Raw genomic sequence first — 21,301 nt, forward strand, 5'->3', positions numbered from 1 at the left:
TCTAATATACTTACCTTGTAACACATATTCTATGATTTCATTCATGCTCTCATTTTTCCTTCAAACTACTACAATCCTGTGGCTGAAAATATCTTAAAGGAGAAGATACTTCAGGCCTTATCTTAGAGGACTTCTTTGTTGTCTTTCACCTTACAGACAACTCTTTGCTTTTGGGATACTCTTTTCCTATACTTGCTGTTATATCAGACTCTCCAGGTCTTATCCTGATTATACTTTCTCAGTCTCCTTAATAGTCATTCCTTCCTTTGACTGCCCCACTAATGTTTGTACTCCAATGGTACCTCTAGCCCTTCCTTGACTTTGAATCTTACTAAACAAACTCCTGTTAGCCTTCTGTAATTAGATGTCCCGCTGACACACGAAACCCAACATGTCCAAATTTGAAGTCTTCATTTTCACTTCCAGGTTTGCTCTCCCTTATCACTTATCCTGTGTCCTTTATCTCTTTTATAGGCACAGCCATTCTCCTGGTTATCCAAGAGAGAAACTTTAGGGATATCTTGATCTCATTGATCAACTTTATTCTTCCTCCCTACTTATAATTAATCACAAACTCTCATTTCATCGTGTGTGTGTGTGTGTGTGTGTGTGTGGATATAGATGCTCAAGTCCATTTTCGGCACTTCATCCCTACCACCATTGATTTGTCAAGATGGAGATCGCTTTCCCAGCCTCCTAACGGTTACATTTTGCGGAGGCTTTGACCTGTTCCAATCCCTTTACCACCCCATGAAGACAGTCATCTATATAAAATACAAATCTGTCCTTGTCATTACAGGTTTCAAAGGTTTTCCTTGTCAAGGCAACCTTTTAAAAACTACCCATCACTTCATAAATTTGAGCTTCTTGATATGACATCTAGAGGTTCTTCATGACATGTCTGTGCAGGTTATCACCTATCTCAGCAACTTTTTCCCTGCCGTGCCTTGCCTTTCAATATATCAAATCGCTTGTTTTTTCCCCAAAACACTCTTTTGTTTCTTCCTGTCTTTCCTCATTCTATTCCTTCTAATTAGAATTCTCTTGATGTTTTAGCTAACTCCTAAAATTACAATGATATTAGTCACCAACTTTTTCTTTTTAATTCCTACTATATGCTCGGCCTGCACTGTCAATTTTACATGGATTATATCTAATTTGCTACTATTGGACTCATTTCACAGATGTGTACACTGGAGCTCACAGAGGTGAAGGAAGATGTCCAAGCTCTATTATATCTGGCAGAGCTAGGTTTCAAACCCAAGTTTGTCTGATGCTAAAGTCCATGTAGTTAAACCCTACACCAACGTTCCTTTCCCCATTTTTGTGCAGCTCAACATCTTGTTCAGAGCTCATGCTCAACGAACAGGGCTCTGAATAGCAGAGGGATAGAATATGGCATTTATGATGACAGGGAAGTGCTGCATTGCCCTTCTAGGCCGGTCTGGAAAGAAGAGTTAGACTCAGTCCCATGTGATGGCTTCCACACATTCTCTCTGCGCAGCTTTCACTTTTATGTCACGGTCACCAAGACATCTTGAAACTAGAAAGTACCAAGTTTTCTTGTAAAGAATCAGTGCTACGCTGTGGATGAGTGGGCATTCCACGGCCATTGAAATGTCTATGTTTCAAATGTATTAGTACAAGGCTGTGGGTGAAAAAAGAGATTCTGTACAAAGTAAACTTCACAAGGTGACCTGATCCTAAATTCCTAACTGGGCAGGTCAAGGTGGGTAGTCACACCCCAGGCATATAACTTTATTAGTAAAAGGTTTATCTTTGTCTTAAGCAAGCCCTGTCCATTGTTCTTGTACATCTAGGTTAACACACCTTTGAAAGAAGGTGTAACATCTTTAAGAAAGCACATCATCTTGTTAACTGTCCTGTAATCCAATCACCACTTGCTTTTTTTCCCACCTTCATGAAATCTTCCTTAATTTAAATTTCCCCCTTAATTTAAAATGCATAAAAGAAGCTACAAAACTGTTATTCTCGGGAGCATTTGAGATCTTACTCCCCGGCATATGTGGTCAGTTCGGCTTAAATAAACTCATAAAAGTTTTCTACAAGTTTGGATATTTCTAACATAGATAAGGACTATTTAGATTGATAATAACTATCATAATAACATTTGGGAAACATATTTAATTTTTTTTCTTGTTTAATGTGTACTGTTTTTGGTTTTGACTTTGATTTTGTCTTTTGGAGGAATACATTGATATATTCCAAGAAACTTAATACATCATACTACTTCTCCTTCATATATTTCTATAAACATTTCATGGATATTAGAATAGAATTATTTATCTATTTGAGAGAGGTACAAAGTTGACATACAACTAGATAGGTCTATTAGATCAAGCTTATATTTTCTTTTACCCAAATTGTTTGTACCAACAATGTCCAATAGAAATACAGCAAATCACATATGTAATTTTAAAATTTCTACTAGCCACATCAAAAAAGTAAACAGGTGAAATGGATTTTCACAATGTATTTTACTTTACCCAATATGTCTGAAAATTATTATTTCAATATTCAATCAATGTAAAAGTTAATAATTAGATATTTTATGTTCTTTGTTTGTACTGTTCTTGAAAATCACGTTTGTGTTTTCCACTTACAGCACATCTCAGTGTTAATTAACCATGTATCAAGTACTCAGTAACCACATGTGGGTAGCGGCTACTGCATTGGACAGCACACTCTATACCCCTATACTTATTTGTTTTCTGATCAATCTGTCCATTTCTGAGAGAGGCCAGTAAAATCTCCCATTGTGTGGATTTCTGTCAATTGTTATAATAACATTTTTCTCATAATTTTTCCTTCATACATTTTGAAACCATGTTGTGAAATGAATAAAGGTTTATGTTGTATCTTCTCGGTGGATTTTATCTTTGTCTATTTCAATTATTTTGGGGCTTGAATTTTATGTTTGACATTATTATGGCCACTCTTAGTTTTTATGACTTTCACATGCTTATTATATCTTTCCTCCTTTATACATTCTACCTTTCTCTGTTATTTCTTAGGGACATTTCTTATAAAAAGAATAGGATGGGATTTTTTAAATGTAATCTAAGTTTTTCATGATTTTAATATTATATGAGTGCTACTGGGATTACTAAAACAATTAGAGTTATATTCGCCATTTTAATTGTAATTTTTTATTTGCTTATCACTGTGTTTCTTGTTTATCTTTTATTAGATTGATTGCATTCTGTTTGTTCTGTTTTTCTACCTACTGATTTGGATGTTTCCAAATCACCCTCTCCCCTTTTCTAATAGTTACCCTTACATTTCTAGCACAAAATATATAAAAACCTATTTATCTACCCATATCTGCAATTAGCGAGATTCTCTACGCACTTACCACGCTACTGTTTCTTCCTCATTTTACCCTATATCTACCTTACCCTTACACCCAGCCATCCTTACTCTTCCCACCTATCACACTAAGATCAGCTAGTATTTTATACCCTGGTGCTTGTTTGTTTGTTTTTGCATCATGTATTAATTCTTGTTTAGGATTAATTATGCATTTTACTGGTTTCTTTGCTCGCTGTTATTTCTTGCCTCCTTTGTTCTTGCATTCATTTTTTATTTTGCTGCAATCTATTCTTAAACAATTCTTTAGCAAAGTTCTGTGGTTGGTCAGCTTTGCAAATGTATATTTTTACTTTGCCCTCACATTTGAATCTAATGGAACTGGGTGTAAAACTCTAAATTTAAACTCCTTTTCTCTCAAAACTCTGAAGCTGCTTTCCCACTGTGTTCTAGCGTCTAGATCTGTAAGGACTCTAATATTTATCTGGTTCTCTTTCTTTTGTAAATAAGCTACTTTTCATCCTTCTGAAATCTTTGAAGATATTCTCTTTATGTTTGAGTATTTGAAATTTTATCAGGATGTATATCTATTTATCATCTATCTAGCTATCATCTATCTATCCATCACCTATCTACCCATCTATCTACCTAATCAATCATCTATCTACATATCTACCATCTATCTAGTTACCCCATTCATCCCATTTTGGCACTTGTTCAGACCTTTCAATTTGTGACTTTCCTCAGCTTGAAAAAAATAATCATCCTTTTAAAATTATTTTTCTTATCTTCACTTTCTAATGCCAATAACTGGTTTCAGAACTTCTTTAGATAGATACTGGACCTCTGGAATAATTTTCCACATCTCTTAATTTTCTCCATAATTTTTCTACTATTTCATCTATCTGCATTGTGTACTAGGAGATTAACTTTATTTTCCAAATCAAAATTTTTTTCTTCAACTATAACTCTAGATCTTTTACATTTTGAGGAATTATGTTTTTAATTTCTAAAAATGCTATTTTGACCTTTAATAGCTTATTTTGCATTGCAATACAGTTTTATATTATGACTACAATATATTTTCAAATTTCTCTAAGAAATAAAATTACTCTTAAGTTCTTTTCTATTTGCTAAATTATATATAGTTATTCTGATATCAGTTTTGTTAATTGATCAAAGAAGCCCCTCCCTCTAATCTGTCATCTCACTTTTAATTATCTGATGATTCTTCTAATCTATACACATGAATTAATTTAGCACCTAGTTAATTAGGAAGAAACCGTGTAGATTTTTTTGAATAAGTGTTTGAATAAGTCTGTTTTCCCAAGTGTTGTGTCTTCCCTTATGGAAAGGTTTTGTATAAATTGGCAGAAAGTTTGATTCCACTCAAAGGAGAACAAATGAAGAGCAGAAAGTCAAATTTTGGACCTTCAATTCTCTGAGTAAGGACTTTGCTCTCTAGTATGGAGAATTCTGGAGTATTTCTCTCTTGGATAGGGCTGCTGTCCCTTCTCATAATTCCTCTTTATCTATTTAGGGCTTAGGAGTTACTTCAAGCTCTTTCATGCTTCTTTCTCAGCTCATAACATTCACAGGGAAAGTTCTCTCTAGGCATGAAGTTCACTCGCTTTACTACAGAGTTCATACAGCTTGGCCAAGTATGGGGTTAGTGGCTAGGGCAAAAGCTGCCCCAGAAAGATTCCAATTTACTCTTTGTTTGAAAAATGCAGTTACTCAAATAACTAAGCTTCCAGGACTCTTTTCTGGTTTTTGCATTATTCACTCTTGGAGTTGCGGTTTGTTCTTTACAGAGCCTTTTTCACTTTTGGTACCCTCATCTCATCATCTTAACCTAGCAACGTGGGTAGAAGAAGAATTATTGTTCCTATTTTACCAATAAGAACTGAAATTTGGAGAGGTAAGTAATGCACCCAACACTGATATATAGAAAAGAACCAGTTTTTTAACTTCATAACTGGGACTTTTTTTTTTTTTTTTTTGCAACCAAAACTAGAGAATGTAGAAAGAGCAATATCTTACGTAAAATACAATTCAATATAAAGAGTTTTAATACTCTGAATTAGCCAAAAGGGAAACATTGAATCAGAGTGATCTCTTTGCAGATTTTCTTTAGAACACAGAGCCTGGTTTGGAACAAGGTTGGAATACTAAGGAGGATGAAAGAAAGAAAAATGGGCTTCTAAATTGGGATCCCTCAGATTTCCAGAAATATGCATGATGACAATTTGCAAAGAACATAAAATTGCAAGCAGTGTGTATAGTTGCAATTTTAACTTCCAAGCATTTGTCAATTTTAAAACACAGCAATTTCAATGACATTCAAAGGACTGTCAGTGCTCATGAATAAACTGATAAACAGCTTTGATCTGGCTACAGGTTTTCAGGATAATACAAATGTGTCCAATTATACCATTGGATGAATTAGGGGAACTTTGTATAGGTTTCTGAAGTGTTTGGCCTTTGCCAAGCTAGATGGACCATTGAAGGAAAAAGAACCAAGTAATTCAAATCATATTCCGCTAGCAGATGGTAAGGATGACTCATAAATGTATCTTTGGTTTCTTCCTTCTTCAGAATCAGGGTTATAGTTGAACATCCCCGTGATGTTTATAACCTTCCTCCAAGGTTCCTGAGGAGGCAGACTTGTAACCACTGTGCCAGTTTGAAAAACACATAGAGCTATAGCCCTGGTAATAGGAATTACATTTGTTCCTGGTGGCAGAGCCAAGCGTAAAATCAAGGTGAGAAGATGGCTGTACAACAGTATATTCCATCTCAGCTCCTTTCAAGGGAATTCCTGAGCTTATACAAGTGTGGGCATAGGTCTGGTCTCTAAAATTTGTCATCTACCTCCTGTTTTGCTGGCTGTACCTTGTTTTTATCTTCCCCCTTTTCTCTCACCTCCGAATTTTCTTTCCTTTGACTCTTCACCTTCAATCTTGTTATAAATGGCTGTCATTGAAAACCTACATTGCAATGTTACCCTGGCTTCACCTTGCATTCCCCATCCTACTGACCACAGGGTGTGAAGCTGGCCCTTTGACCTCATGCACTGCCACTCACAACGAAAGGCACTCCAGTACGTCTCCCCACTCTGCATCAACCCAGAACACTAACCTGTCCAGCCACCTCTCTGGAAGTCTATTTCTGTCTGCCATTGCATGTATAACTCATGTTGCTATAACAAAATAGGGACTGGATGGCTTAAACAATAGATGTTTATTTCACATCTCTGGGAAGTTCAAGATCAAGGTGCTGGCTGTTTCAGTTCCTGGTGATGTCCCTCTTCCTGGCTTACTTCTTTCTGTGTCCTCACATGGCAAAGAGAGAGAGGAGCTCTGGTCTCTCATCCTCTTGTTATAATGTTTCTAATATCATCCTGGGGGGCCCTACCCTCATAAAGTCATCTGAACCTAATTACTTCCCTAAGATCTGACCTCCAAATATAGTCACATTGGGAATTAGGGCTTCAACTATGAATTTTGGGGAACACAAACATTCCGTCCATAACATACATTGAGCGTCCTGAGTCCTGCTATAATCTCGCAAAGACTTTCTAACTCCTACCATAGCCAGGTACAGGATCAACCACCTCAATTTTGAAGTGGACTAATCCAACATGAGCTATGTAATATCAAAACGACTCTGCAATGGTAGAGATCACGGTGGCCTTTTGTTGGCCTAGTTCCAGTCCTTAATGGAGAGAGGTTATTGGCACAATATTTTCTACCAAGTGATACAGAAGAAAGCTGGAATAGGAATCAAGAGACTGTGGTCAGTCGTCCTTCTAGCCAGCTATGTTACCCTATCTGTCTATACCACTAAACACACCATTGTGCTGGAAATATTCCTCCATTCCTGTCTCCCACCATAGGCTCTGTGTTCCCCAGGTACAAGGGCCACCATTTCAGCTCCTTGTATCCGTAACACCAAACAAGCAGCAACACATTTTGTTTAAGTGAACAGATGGATTGAGGAATAAAATGAACTGAAATGTACTTCTCCAGGTTTCATTTTGCTTCCTTTCTTTCTTTCATTTCGTTTATTCTTAGCAGTTATTCAGTGCTACATGTCAGGCACTGAGGTAGCAGCTGAGTATGTATGGATTAATTTTTGTCCATGAAGATCTAAGCTTTTAAAAAACATGTATGGAATGGAAAAACAAAACAAACAAACAAACAGGAAAAAACCTCTAAGTTCCTCCGATTCTAAAATTTTAAGAAACACATTTAAAATTCTGGCCCCCTGGGAAAATCTTCTGGATAGACTCTACCATTAAAGAACAATAACAGGAAATAAAAAAATAAACAACAACAACAACAACAACCCTAAAGCTAGAATCAAGTGGCAGGAAGCTGAAGCAGGTTAGATAAAGGAAAGTTAGTTAGGAATTATAGCAAAGCTAATTAGAATATTTTTAAAATTTTGGGTTACATATAATATAAAATTTGCCATTTTAACCATTTTTCAGTGTAAAATTCAGTGGCATTAATTACACTCACAATACTGTGCAACCATTACCACTTATCTATTTCCAAAGTTTTTTCATTACCCTAAGCAGAAACTCTGTGACAAGTAGTAACTCCCATTTCCCCTTCCCCCGAGCCCCTGGTGATTGCTAATCTGCTTTCTGTTTGTATGAATTTGCCTCTTCCCGATACTTCATGTAAGTGGAATCATACAATATTTGTTCTTTTGCAGCTTGGCTTATTTCACTTAGCATATTTTCAAGGTTTTTCCATGTGTCAGAACTTCATTCCTTTTTATGGCTGAATAATATTCTTATTTTATCTATATGCCACACGTTTTTCATCCGTTTATATGGTGATTGACATTTCCATTGTTTCCACCTTTTCTCTATTGTGATAATGCTACAATGAATACTTGTGTACAAGTACGTGTTTGAGTTTTTTACTTCAATTCTTTTGGATATATACTTAGGAGTGGAACTGCTAGGTCATATGGTATTAGGTTGGTGCAAAAGTTATTGCAGTTTAGAAGGTTAAAAATAATTGTAAAAATCACAATTACTTTTACACCAACCTAATAATTCTATGCTGAGCTTTTTGAGAAACCCCAAACTGTTTTCTAGAGTCTACACCATTTATATTCCCACTAGTAGTGCACAGAATTCCAGTTCTTCTACGTTTTCACCAATCCTTGTTATTTTCTGTTTTTTTAATCACAGCAATCCTATTGTCAAGTGGTATTTCATTGTGGTTTTAATTTGCATTTTCTTAATGGCCTGTGTCAAGCCAGCAGAAATGTGAAGAGTCCTTGCATTGCCTTAGAGAACCTCTCTCTTGATCACTGCTGCCCTATCGTCATGTCAAGAACCCCTTGTGTACGAATTGCAAGGAAGGGCAAATTCAAAAGGAAAGTGTATAAAAATGTTTACGAAGCAATATAATTACCAAAAGCATAGCTTTGGGAGTAAACAAACCTGGATTTGAATGCTGGCTCTGCCACTCAGTAGCTTTAAGACCTTGAACAAGTTATCTAGTCTCTCTGAGCCCCAGTTTCTTTATGGGTAAAATGGGAATTATAATAGCTATTTTGTAAAGATTTTGTGAGAAAGAAATTTAATCGTGTATATAATTGGGTATATAAAATTACACAATTATATTTCGTTCTTACAGCAATCTACAAAATCCTGCATATATAATACACACATACCAAATGCCTGATGTAATACACAGCACACAGACACTCAGTGATTTCCAATACTGTTGTGGTTTTTGTGTTGTTGTTACCAGTACTCAGAGAGGAGGATTTACCAACCAAGCACATTCCATAAAATTTATAACCTGGGGTTTTTTTGTAAAATTTTCTGACAATGGTGTTAGCATAACTGACATGGAAAGAAAATTTGGTGGAATGAATTTCCAAAAATGATCTCTAAAATCTAGTCCTAATAACAGACTGACACACTAATATATAGCTCTTGTTAAAATCCTAACATTTATAACTTAGTGTCAGAAAGTCCTTTCAAATATGCAAAATTTTTAATTTCTCTCTTTAATGTTAAAAGTAGTTGTCATAGCAACTGCCACACACTGCTGCAAATGGTAGTACTAGAGACATATGCAAACATTCCCTCAAAATTTTTCAATATGTTGCAAAAACATTATACAATATTTAGCAGAAATGCTGCAAGTCGTAGTGAAGGGGAATGCTCCATGCAGAACGAAAACTGTACTTAGCCAGGAATTTTAAATCAGAAGGATTTTGATATGTATATTCTTGGGGGTTGGGGGAAGAAGGCATTGTTAATAAGTCCTTCTGATAAATGAGTGAATTATTGGAATCAAGCAATAATCGACTCATCAGTTAGGAGGAAAATGATGAAATTGGAACTGACAGAATGAGCCTGGGAACAATTTCTTCTGTGTGATCAGATTAGAATTTGCTCAGCTATTACCATCTGGTGATTATATCAGAGTTCTTGTTATTTTATGACAAAACATTTACTCTGGGCAAAGGTTGAACTCTTACGGCCTGGGGACTGAGGCAAGGTTAAACAGATTAAAAGTAGCTGTTCATAAGTTCAGGCTGCTGTGAGGAATAAGCGAGGATTTTAGCACTTTATTAGGTGAAGTAACCCATAATTTCCCAAAGTGTACTGGGGGATGTTTAACCTACTAAAGCCAGTAACCTGTTAGAAATCTCAGCATCTCAGATTTGTAGAGCCTATAACATATTAAGTTCATTGTGACGCTCCAGGAGTGAAAGAAGGTATTGGTGTTGCCCAGACTTAGAGATCACAATGCCCACATTTCTTAGAGCATTTCAAAAAGCTGCCTAGTGTTCCTTTGACACATCTTGAGGTTCAAGGCTACAGTCAGATAGACAGACAGAACCTAAAGTCTACCTCCTAAAACTGCTTCAGACTCGCCCCTCTACCATCTCATACCCCAATATATGTCAAATATAGTTTTATGGTAAATTGTAGATCAACGGCTTATATAAATTGACCAAATGATTTCCATAAAAAGGAAGAAACGTTTTTTTTCCCTAAAATCCAGCTAATTATGCCTATCATGATGTATTCGTTATCTATTGTCATATAACAAATTAACTCAAAATTTAGCAGCTTAAAAAAACAAACACTAATTATTTCACAGTTTCTGTGGGTCAAGAAATTGGCCACAGCTTCACTGGGTGTTTCTGACTTAAGGTCTTTCATGAGGTACAGTCAAGCTAAAACCCAGAGTTCCAGTCTCCTCTGAACACTCTTCTAGAGAGACTCTCTGTTTCCAGGCTCACTCACGTGACTGTTGGCCGGCCTAGTCACTCATCACATGGGCTTCTCCCACGGCTGCCTCACAGAATTGCAGTTGCCTTCCCCTAGAGCAAGTGACCCAAGAGACCGTGAGAGCGACACATTCAAGAGGAAAGGCGACAGTCTGCATTCCCACCAACAGTGTATGAGGGTTCCTTTTTCTCCACAGCCTCTCCAACGCTTCTTATTATTTGTCTTGTTGATGATAGCCATTCTAACCAGGTGAGGTGATATCTCATTGTGATTTTTATATAAAACTGAAAGCAACAAAGGAACAAGACAAACAAATAAAGAAACAAAAACTCATAGACACAGACGATAGTTTAGTGGTTACCAGAGGGTACGGGGAGAAAGGAGTAGTAGAAGAAGGTAAAGGGGATCAAATATATGGTTATGGAAGGAGAACTGACTCTGGGTGGTGAACATACAATGTGATATATAGATGATATAGTACAGAATTGTACACTTGAAACCTGTGAAATTGTACTAATCATTGCCACCCCTATAAATTTAATTATAAACAAAAAAGAAAGGCAGTCATTTTATGACCTAATTGATCACTTCTGCCATATTCTACTCATTAGAAGTGAGGCAGTAAGTCCAGCCACACTCGAAGATACAGGATTACCCAAGTGTGAACCCCAGAAGGTGAGGATCACCGGAACCCATATCTGAGGCTCTCTAGTCATATACTCTTATGTCCCAGGGCTTTTATATAATTGCTACTTCTTAGTCAGCATCTAATATATGCCAAGTTCTGTACTCACATTATGTCCATGACGTCTAATCCTCACAATGACTCTATGGAGCCTGATTATTGTCTCCAATTTGTAGAAAAGGAAAATGAGGATCTGAGAGTTTAAGGAACTTTCCAATGATCACATAGTTTATAAATAACGGGCAAATTTTGAAATAACCTCCTCTGATACCAAGTCCAGTGGCTCTTTCAACTATGTCTCTACTACTTTAGGTACCTATGTCACTGAATGCATTATCTAAAGATATCCTAGAATGTTTTACTTGTCAAGCACTAAAATGCAAATGAAATCATAAAAGTAATGTAAAATGTCAAAAAATAAACAGAATATTTCTATTATTATGTTCAAAGAAAATCTTTCCTTGAGATAAATATGTATTATTAGTCGTGCTTTAGTGAAGAGATATTTTAATTCTGATTCCTGAGTAATAGAAGACAAATAAGAATTTTGGAAGTGATGATTCTCTATATGGAGAAATTTTTAATTATCAGAACACGACGTAACAGGTAGAGGAAAATGGCTACAGATTCTGCTCCTTTATAAAGTATAAATGCATGCAGTTTAGTTTAAGGAGTGTATATTACATGAGATTCATGGTCAATATTTCTATCAAATACTCTTTGTCAGGGAACCAGGAGTTTAATTTTCATTAGATTGGTGTAGATCTGAAAATGTGTTTAGCCTATGAGATTTTCTCTGTACTATGTCTGATTGAAGAGAACAGAAACAAATAAATACTGTCCAGGAACAGAGAGTGAGTGGAAAGCATCAGAGAAATGTGTTTTTCTATCCTCATAATTAGATTTCACCAGGGCTGAAATCACATTCCTGAATGATGATATCAGTGATAACAGAGACATGTCTCTGTCTTTCTAGACTACAGATATATGCTACAAATCTAAATTAGTTTAACATGATCTGGACTAATCAGGAGAATGTGGCAGGACTTGGAAAGAGAAGTGAATGTTATTCAACATAACTTGTTGAAAAAAATCCAAAACCTGGCACAATTAACTTTCTTATCATAATTAATTAAATTCGTTGTTATAAGAGACACTGAGTGCTATTGTAGACAAACTCAAAGTTTGGGGAGAGTCCAAAGCAAAACAAGGACACGAATTATACTTCTGGATCTTTTACCCACATCCCCATCACTCCAACTCTGCCCTGTACCTTGGCCGCCCTTACAAGTTTACTCTCCAGGGATAACATTATGTTCTCAACTTCTTTCTGCTTCCAGCAAAAACGGACCTATTATGAGTCCCAGCCACTCAGATCTGCCCCTGCTAGGGCATTAAGGAGCTCTTTTAGGCAAAGACTGTCTTAGTTGATAGTTCCAGAATGTTCTCCCCCTTATGGTACCAACACAACTCCTTATAGACTAGACCTCAGTTATTTTGTAACTGATGAAAGTGAGTCATATGTGGGTCACCTACTCAAAGTATTCCCCTCAAAAGACTTGTGCAGAAGTCAATGACTTCATATTAAAATCTGTATCTGAGAATGAGCTCCCCTACCAGGTTGGGAAGAAGGGAAAGAAAAGGTGGAAGTAGTCACAGTCAAAGCCCTGACTAAGATTTAAAATGAGCATTAATAGTCTGTTCGGCTACAATATAATCGTTGTTGACAGAGATCACCTAGATAGCATCACATTATTAAAAATTACATTATAAAAATAATTGCTTCATTGGGGAAAAAGAGCTTGGATGATAATGATAATGTGATCTTTCCTAGAGGGATTTTACAAATGATGTTTTTAAGACTATAAGGATATATTCTTATTTCAAGCTAGAGATAACAATGTGTTGGAGAAATTTGACTAGAACAAATCTAATTAACATTTTATAAAGTCTGGGATAGTACATAAAATTGGCAAAATGTATTGATTTTCTAAATTATCAAAATAAATAGCACTATAGAATCCAAGGCCCAATGTACATTAAACAATTCCAAGTCAGCAACCATTCAAAAACAAAGCAGCTCTATGTTGCGATGTCACATGCGTGCGGCAGCATACCTCCATCAAGCATTTAACTTATGTCTTAAAAATGTTTGTTTTTCTTCTCTGAGAAGAAGAAAAGGGACAGAGGGCTTAGAAAGCCCCCATGTCATCTTTGGGAACAATTCCTCTTATTGAGACACACAGATTCCTTTTCTCCCATAAGGGACTGGGAATTTAAGAACTTTCTAGAGGTGAAAAAAATCCTGCTGTTGTAGGGGCAATGAAAGTAAAGAGACCTTTGTGTCTGAGGCTCTGAATAAGATGAGCTGCCCATCCTGGAGAGGTGCTTCCCCTAAGGGAAAAGGAAGAGTGGTTTTCATTCCAAAGGGGCAGGCTTCTGACCCACTTCTGAGAGTACTCCTGGAGTGGCCGGCACCTTGGTAGAATGGCTCTCACTCTGACTGAATGAGTCAAGAACTGACAGCTGTGACCTGGAGAACCCAAATAAGGGACACTCTTGGTTGTGCTAGGCACTGAGGGATTTGAGTGATCAAAGATCCCTGACCACCTAACCTGACATGGTAGGATGAATTTCCAGCCATGACTCCATGGGCAGCCAGAAGTAATGGTAGGGCCAGCTAAGGAGACCTCAGCTCTTTCCCCTCCCTCCCACAGCTGGGTGTTCAAGTTGAGTAGATGTCACTCCTCATAGATTTAAGACAGTCCCTAGTTTTTTTGACTATTCAAAGGAAGATGCTACTCAAAATAAGACACTAAACCTGATGCCAAACTGCTGTATCAAAGTTTGAGTGTAATTTGACTTGTAAAATAAGAGAGATATGAATGTATTTGACTACCAGATTTGTATAGCAATGTATAGTAAGTACAACCATTTTTAATACCTGTATTTTTCTATCTGATGTATAACAATCCTCACTCTAAACATTTGAAAGATTGATACATTCCACATGCAAAATATGTTTTTCTAATTCCATTATCACATTTTAGCTAATATGCATTATTACAATGTCTGTCAATGCCCTCTGGGTAAATACCATCAGGGACACATTCATAGTTGAACCAGTCAAGTTTATTGGTTGCTGCAGTGAGGGAGAATGTACAACATTGAACCAAGGGGAGACTCAAGAAGAGGGTCTCCGAAAGGAATTAGTATAAGGGTTGGGGTTGTATTATGTGATTTGGGTAGGATTTAAGAAAGTGGCTTTGTTCTGTATTAGATGTTCTCAGGCATTGGTGGTAATTTTAATTATTTATTTTAATTAACTTTATCTAGAAGGAGGGAGGACTAGACCTAGGCGAAGCTGTGATTGACAAAGAAGCAGCAGTCACTCAAGATAGAGGGATGTTTGGTCATTTTGTGGTTTGGACAAGGTTTTGTTTTGTGTTCTGACATGGTTATTAAGTGGTCTTACTTTTGCCTTGACTCATCATGTTCACAGTAACTTTGTCTGATGTTGATGATCGGTGAAGTTGTTTATGTTCAACAAGAGAACACCAAGGACTTGTTGGTAATAGCCAGCCAGCTCCCGGATGTCAGGCTGCTTTTCTCTTTCTTAGTCTGTCAACATCAACGATATGCCAACACTTAACCCAAACTATAAGAGCTAAGTCATATACAGGACAGAAAATCAGAAGTCAGGAACCAATAATCAGATGGATATAGAATCTGAAAAGGAGTTGGTGAAAAGTAAGAGGATGGCATTATGGGTTGAATCATACCACCCCAAAAAGATATCTTGACATCTTAACCTTCAGAATGTCAGACTGTGACCTTATTTGGAAATAGGGTCATTGCAGATGTAATTAGTTAAGTTAAAATGAGGTCCTACTGGCATAGGGTGAGCCCCCTAATCCAATAAGATGAATGACTTTATACAAAGACAGGCTTGTGAAGACAGACGCACAGGAAGAACACCTTGTGATGAAACTAGAAACTAGGAAGAAACAAGGAAGGATTCTCCTACAGGTTTCAGAAGGCCCTGCTGACATCTTGAATTGGGACTTCTAGCCTCCAGAACTGTGAGATGATAGATTTCTATGGTTTTAAGCCACCCAGGATGTGGTACTTTGTTACACCAGCTGTAGGAAGCTAGTGGGCCAGAATAATCCCCGACAGTAATATAGTGCTTTATTGAATGAGACACTCAGAGTGTGGGTCTAGCTGGCTTAAAGGGTCAGAATTTGCAATGGTCTAATTCTAAGATTTAGGGAACAGTTGCCATTTGGGGCTATTGTAAAGACAGTCTTAGTTGGAGGTTCCTTTCTTAGGTTCATTTGAATCATTTTCTTTAAGGAATTGCCTTTAATGAATGCCAGGTTTAAAAGTGGTTTGCATACTTGAAAAACCTAGAATAGGGAATAGTAGAGGCAGAACTGGAAGTATAATGACCTGTTGCCTCCATACTCCTCTTTCTATAGCTGTCTCACTGTCTCCATCTCTCTCTCTCTCTCTCTCTCTCTCTCTCTCTCTCTCTCTCTCTCTCTGTCTCTCTGTCTCTATCTCTGTCTCTCTCTCTCCCTCCCCCCTCCTACTCTCTGTCTCCCCACATAATTGTCCTTCTGTACCTGCAGATTGTATAACCCTACTCCCTCTCCCCCAGGCTCAGTAACCCATCTTATCTGCATCAAGAACCCTAAGTTAAATGCCTCTGCATTGAGTTAACCTCACTCAGGTCCTGTCTTGATTTTATGTCTATATTACTACACAAGTGCTCCTCTTTCTTCCCTTAGTTTATGTCTTTGCTTTGTTCTGAGGCCAGTGACTTCTCCTTCATGACTAAAGTTTCCTGGAAACTCATAAAATATCTGTACATATAAACTCTCAGTAAATGACAGCTTTTATAGGGAGCAGATTTTATGATCAATATATTGAATGCAGATGATGAAAATTAGACTTATAGTGCTAAGGTAATAAAATTAAGAAAGAATGCAATTTAGGATTATATCCAAATCTGACCAAAATCAACGGTACTTGCCAATAGGCTGAAGGTTCCTGAATGGACTCTGGTTGCCTACAGCTGAGTTTGAGCCAAACACTAGCATTTCTGGAGAGGGATCTAGTTTCTTAGCTTTGGTCTCTTCTAAACTGACCTTCCTCACAGCTGACCAATTCCTGACTTTACTATGCTGAAAACAAGATGGTGGGCCAATGTAAGATGAACTCATCTGTCATGATCTCCACCTTTTGATAGGAACCTCATAAACATACATTTGGGAACGTTGGAGTTCTGGGAATAGTTTAAAGTCGACACAGAGCTTAATTATGTGATCTAATTATTCATATGCATTTGGGTTGAACTTGTCACTGACTTTCAGCTCCCACTATTGTAAACTACTTATAGTTCATTCCACATGCTGTAGTAGACAGCTACTATTTTACCCAACATTCTTGTCCCCTTTCTTTTGGTAACAAATCTCTCCCTGTTTGCCAAATTCATGGCACATGACTCAGGCTGGGTTGATTAACATCATTCACTCCGGAAACTTAGTTCAAAGTTTGGACATTTAACTCAAAATAGGTCAATCAGAATTTTTCCATGGCATTTTTTTTTTCAAGCTGGAACCAAGATGGAGAAATTTTTTTCTCTGTGTTTGAAATTCCATAATAGTATTAGTCCAGAGCAGCTAGTGACCAATCCCCTGCCCCTTGGGAAAAGCTGCTCTAAAGAATGAAGCCAATAGATAGAGAGACAGAGGTAGACATAGAGAGATAGATAGCGAGATGTGATGGAGAATCTGATTCCAGTCATAACATCCCTAATTGAGGCTTGATTCCCCAGCTCTTCCTTCAATTAAATTTCAAGTAAATTGAATTTCAAGTAAATTTCTGAATTAGTTTCCAATTGCTACTGTTACAAATTACCACAAACTCTGTGGCTTAAAGCACAAATTTATTATCTTACATTTCTAGAGGTCAGAAGTCCAAAATGAGTGTTACTGGGCTAAAATCAAGGTTTCAGTATGGTTGCATTCCTTTCTGGAGGCCTTAGAAATTTGTTTTTGTGTATAATCCAGCTTCTGGAGACTGTCCATATTCCTTGTCTCATGGTCCCCTTCCATCTTCAAAGCTAGCGAAGGCTGGTTAAGTCTTTCTCACTCTGGTTCTTAGGCTTTTGCCTCCCTCTTCTCCATATAAAGACACTTGTGATTACATTGGGCCTTCCGGGATGATCCAGGATAATCTTCTTATCTTAATTAAGTTTAGCTTATTAGCAACCTTAATCTCATCTGCAACCTTAATTGCCCTTGGTCATGTAACACAACATATTCTCAGGTCTCAGGAATTAGGATGGAGACATCTTTGCGCAGTCATCATTCTGCCTACCACAATTTCCAATAAAAATCCCCTTTTCTTTTCAAATTAGTTTTTCTGATTTTTGTGACTTCCTAGCTCTCTCCTAGCTATAATGCTCTTTTTGGTCTACACTGAGAATGCCTATTGAACTTTCAAGAATTTATTCAAGCCTCATCTCCTCTCTATGTATATTCCCTCACTTTTCCAGATAGAAAGAATAACTTCCGTTTTTTTCCCCCACTCATCATACCCTGTTTGTACTTATCATGCTCTAATGAAATTATTTCCTTACCAGTATATCTCTGTTAGGAGCCTATGATTTACTTGCCCACAGGGACTATGAATTACTCATCACTATACCTCCAGCATCAAACACATAAAAACTTACTTGGTTCTTAATGATTGTCGAATGAATAAATTATCTGTGGTATGGTACTCCTTTCAGTGACTTTAAGGCTATTTTCCTTACTTCATAAGAAAAATAAAATAGCTACAACATTAGATACCAGATCTGCAAATATTTTGTTTTTCCCAGGGAAATATTTTTGTATTTTAATTAAACAATCATCTTCCCCCTCAGACTTTGCCTAAGTGAACACAAAATAAGAGTAGTCGGTCTTATGTTGGTCACTGCATTATTGATCAAAGGCAAATGGCTAATCTGATCTAGTCATTTAAATGATTAAAATAACTACACTGTGTGCAGGGTTGCTTAGGTAACAACATCAGGCCACTTGGTGATCAATTCTTATTTAGTAATTGACGATTATGGTGGCTGACAAAACCAAATTGACAAACATAGAAATCGATTGATTATGTTGAGGAACATGATTGAAGTTATGCACTGAGATAAAAGCCATCTCTTTTCTATGATTGTCTCAGTTCCAGGGGGAACAACATAAACACCTTCACATACAAATGTGAAGGGGACAAGCGTGCTCTGGACTTATGTGGCTACAACAAAATGAACCATTTCTTAAAGAATAAAAAGAAGAATTCCTGACACATGTCAGACAATACGAGCCATAGACACTTGTGTGATAAATTCAAATTAGCTCAAGGCAATTTATCAAAATAAATCATTTCAAATGTACTTAAAAGCAAAAGAAAGTCTATTTCAGTCATTTATACTGGACATCTCACTTAGTGTTCACTTCAACAATTTAGAATACTAGCTGCAGGGCTGTAAAACTTGGATCTGTAGTGACAGGGTGAGTGATGTTTTAAACGCAAGTCCTGAAAAATAGCATCTCTTCAACGATTGAATGCCCAGTGATCTGTCATGCCATCAAAGAAAAAAATGTCACCCATCTGGATGATTTATATTTCAGGAGTGGTCTGGGCGAAAATATCGCATCCATTTTGTTGGGAGGCAAAACTGTAGCATTGTAGAAAAAGCTGCCCGATGGCATCCAGGTGTCATTGGCGGAAGATCATCGTGCATGCCTGAGACCTTTTCCAGAGCATGAAAGGATAGAACTCCCATTCCTCTTGGTTCCAGAACACCATTAGATGTTCTGGGCACCTTGGCCTTTTGTGTCTATCAGGGGGTCAGAAACAATCTATGCAAATACATCTTTTGCCAATTAATCCTTTCAGCTCCAGCTCATCTTATCTTTAAAGACTGTAAAAATCCATTGTTTAAACAGTGTAGTCATCCCTTTATGAAAAATTAATTGCGGTGAAAGCAACAGGGAAGAAAAATATTCAATCGTGTTTTATCTTACTGATCATAAAAACCAAGGCAATTTCTCAAGGCTTAAGTTTGAACATTCTACCACTGGTGTGTATAGGGTACCTTATTTCATCTTATGTTACAAATAACCCCATGGAAATACCAGCTGATCAGAGGATGAGACATTCAATTTAAAATTAGGTCAACATGAATAAGCACTGCTGATATGTTGAGCAATTCCAAGGATGCCATTATAATCTATGTGAATTAAATCACAAGATAACCTATGTGAACGGCACCTCCTTACATTGCACAGAGCACAACCTGCACAGGTGACCTTGTTCAAGGAAATGCATTGCAACAGTGTTTGAAATATGAAAAGACTACAAAGAAAATCTACATACCCTTCAAATGACCATTAATAAAATACATTATATGGTGTGTGTATATGCATGTATTCATTTATGAACATATTTATTATAATATTTATTACATATATATATTACATATATATGTGATATATATATGTATATGTGTGTGTGTATATATATATACATACATATATATAAATATACATACATATATGTATATATGTATGTGTATATATATATATATATATCATCTCCCCTGGATCCAATGTGTATGAGCTGTGTATCCTTGGGCAACTTTCTAAATCTCTCTGTCCTTCATCTGCATCTGTAAAATGGGGATAGTAATAATAGAATCTACAACAAAGTTATCTGCAAGGATTACTTTAGTTAACATTAGTAAAGCACTAAGTAGGAGTCATATATTCATATATATATTCCTGCTTATGCAAAGAAGAGCTCTCTAAGAATAATCAAGAAGCTGGTATCAATGTTTACCTCTAGGGAGGAGAATAGAGAAATGGATAAGGGATAGGAGAACATACTTTCACTGTGTATCCTTTTGTAGTGTTTGAATTATTTTCTTTTTTGGGCAAATTTCTTCAAACTTTTTTTCAAAACGAAACTAGGTTATGAAGTAGGTGAGGTGTGTCTTTGGTATTTCCCTTGAATGTGGTCCCCTGTGGCTTCTCAGCCTTTTCTCCCTGGAGCACATGAGCCTACTCTCAGAACCCCAGGCAGACTCACATGCATCCAGCACTTTAAATTATCATGTTACCACCAACCACTGCAAACTTCCTGCCCTATATCTCAGCACCCTCTCCCAAGCCTCAGATGTCAGCCAATTAATCAACAAACTGATCTCCTCCGAGACTTCTGAGGGAGGGGATTGGGGAGCTGCCTAAGGCTTCATGTGGACATTTAATCCAGGGTTTCCTGGAAACAATGCCCCGAATTTTTTCATCTGACCCATTAGTGTCTCAAATAGTGCGGCTTACAGGACAAGAGCCTAGTGAGGGGAATCATTTATTGCTCTGAGTATATGTTAACAAATCACGATCAGTTGTGCTAAAAAAAAATTACTTAAACCTATCTAATATGTTTTAAATATTTAAGAGAGGGGAAAAAAAAATATGTGTCTCCCTACTGAATAAGCGATGAAGAACCAGGTCTGCCAGAAGCAGCTTCCAAAATTGCAGAGACCATAATTACAAAATTTCTTCCAAAAAATAAAGACTCATAGAACAGAAAAAAACAGATAAGAATTTTGAGTAAATATGAACCACAAGGTCCCCAAGCAAGACTTAGAAGGAATTTGATCCTCATTGGAAAGTGTGCATGATGCCAGAGGCTGCTGATATGTTCCTCCTTGGTGTTCAATAGCTATGAGGATACAAAAGATTAAAAGCAAACAATAGGACTAATCATTGGAATGAGCCATTTTTTACTCTATACATTTTATATGTATTGTCTTTAGTCATCATGAGAATCTTAGGGGGGAGATAATCCATTTCATAAACAGAGAAACTGAGTCTCAGGGAGGTTAAATTTTTCCCAATAATAGTTTGTTCCTTTTCGTTGCTGAGTAGTGTTGTGTGTTACAGACA

Source organism: Rhinolophus ferrumequinum, chromosome 16 (genome assembly GCF_004115265.2).
Source record: "Rhinolophus ferrumequinum isolate MPI-CBG mRhiFer1 chromosome 16, mRhiFer1_v1.p, whole genome shotgun sequence".
In the NCBI taxonomy this organism is placed as follows: Eukaryota; Metazoa; Chordata; class Mammalia; order Chiroptera; family Rhinolophidae; genus Rhinolophus; species Rhinolophus ferrumequinum.